Source organism: Pinus tabuliformis, chromosome 6 (genome assembly GCF_031772625.1).
Source record: "Pinus tabuliformis cultivar Carrire ecotype Pingquan chromosome 6, CPIR1, whole genome shotgun sequence".
NCBI classification, from domain to species: Eukaryota; Viridiplantae; Streptophyta; class Pinopsida; order Pinales; family Pinaceae; genus Pinus; species Pinus tabuliformis.
The window spans coordinates 1785231779-1785234178 of record NC_142292.1 but is presented as its reverse complement, the minus strand read 5'-3'; positions in this window follow the sequence as shown (position 1 = coordinate 1785234178).

Here is a 2400-nt window from a genome sequence, read left to right as displayed (position 1 = left end):
ATGGGTACAGTCGCGTATATGTTGGTTTGAGGAAAAGTAGTGGGCCAGACTCAAGAGAAAGGGGTCTGATATGGTTCAGTGAATTATCTGCTTTGCTTGATGATGGTTACAGTCTGTTGATGACATGTGAAAATATGTTAGCTCTCATAAGTTGTTGATAACTTGATATATATCTAATTGATGATGATGCCTTGATAACTCCTCTGATATATGAAATGATCATATCTGACAGTGAACATCTGACACAGGTTCAGGGGGAGCATATGCTTCTAATAATGCATTTTTGGCATTATCTTAGAAGATCTCGGTGCAGATTTTGTTTCAAGAAGAACAGGTTTAGGGGGAGAACATGGTTTCTGGTCTAGATGCTGATTGACAGATGTTGCTGATGATAGTTGTTGATGACTATCATGGTCTTGTTTAAGATATTTGGTCTCTGTTATATATGTCATGTATATCTTTTAATGTAACGGTCATGCAAAAGACCTAATTTGTAATCCCACTATGCATGGGATGGATAATGTAAGTTTTCTTGTTTTTGACTTGTATAAACAAATGATATATCCCCACTTGGTTGGGTGGATCAGTCAAATTTGGTATATCCCCACTTGGTTGGGAGATGGATGTATGTATGAACCATTGGTGATAGGAAGGTCATTTGTAATGCATGTATAGAGTCATGTTCTTCTTTTAGAATATCTTTTTGTAGACCTTGCTTGTGCTCAAGGGGAGCATGGACTCGATCATGGGAGTCATTAGTATATCAAAGAATTCAACATGCACTCAGGGGGAGCATGACCCTTTGCCCTTGATGTCAAAGGGGGATAGTGACTTGGTGTGGTTTTTTCCATCAAGTCCAAAGGGGGAGATTGTTGGCATTATGACATAGGTGTTGTCCTTGATGGCAACTCTCTCAGATGACAGATCACAATATAGCAGGTTAACAGCTCAGAGTTATAGATCAGACTTCACAGAATGAAGAAAGAGAGGTATATGCAGGTTCACCATTGGCCAAGCCGCGTATACACACGGGTTCATTGTATACAAGTCTCGTATACGTACACATGCACTTTCACAAATGGAAAAGTGCGTATACCTTGGAAAAATAAGTTTTTAGTATGAAGTATTTGATCCATGGTATTGGTCCAAGGTATCGAGTCCGAGGTATTGACCCTAGGTATTTGATCCAAGTTATTGGTCCTAAGTGGTTTTGGTCCATGGTATTAAGAAAGGTCTAAAACTATAAAAGGAGGAGAAGATCATTAGGCCAAGGAACTCAAGGATTGAATATCTAATGAAGAGTGAGATCTAGTATGCAGGTTATTGGGTTATGGTGCATTGTTGGATCTGAACCAAGGAGAAACCTTAGCGGTTGATGGAGGATAAGATCTAATGATGGATCGGGATCTTAAGGCGTAAAGTGAACTATCATTATGTGTTTTTTCTCATGAATATTCTAGACTGAATACTGATGCATATATTATTCTGTAAATGATATGATATGGGTATAACTGAAATTTGGTATAGCTGCAGAATTATGAATTAATATTTGGAGATGTATACACTGGTTGGCTTTGAGGAAAGTGCGTATACATGAACGTTCGACACAAGAAAGTAGTGTATACCTTATAATCTATGTTTTAGTTGCTGCTATTTGTTGTTGCAGTGTTTTGGGTTCTAGCTTGGGTTCTGGTTATTGTATTTTGGCGACAACATTATGAAACATCAAATTGATGGGTTTTTACAGTGATTGATTGATTTGGCTGTGGTTGGTTCAATAGGAGATTGGTTGATGTAGATATATTTGATGATTGAATGATGTTGTTGATGGATCCAGTCTGAAAATCTATGAAACGTGGTACCTAGAGGAAGAGACAAGGTTCTAGCCTTCTGTAGGTCGGCGCCTACGTGCTAGTAAACATATCTGCTAGTACAAGAGCTAGGGGGTTGTAGCTCCCTTCCAGTAGAAGCTGGAGAACGAGAGAAGGTTGTAGACTTCTGCAGGTAGAAGCCTGCATATTGGTATGAGTCTGCACCAGTACAATGTTGTAAAAATATTTTCTTATTATTAAAAGAAGACAAAGTCGACAACAGTAGGTGGTTTTTACCCACATTGGGTTTCCACCTTACATCTTGGTGTTCACGTGTGCTGGTTATGTGTGAGGGTTCTTTCCATTATTAACTACACATGGTTACTGTTTAATGTTTAATAAAGTACTGATGCTCAGATTAAAGATCAACATATGATGAATTAACTGAATCATTAGTTTTCTGGATATACGCTTGTTTCCTTAAACACAGTTGCGTTCACACGTGGGTTACCTTCACTGAAGTAGCGTATATGAAATTGAGTATGAAAAGAAAAGATTATTGACTTAACTAATACTGATTCACCCCCCC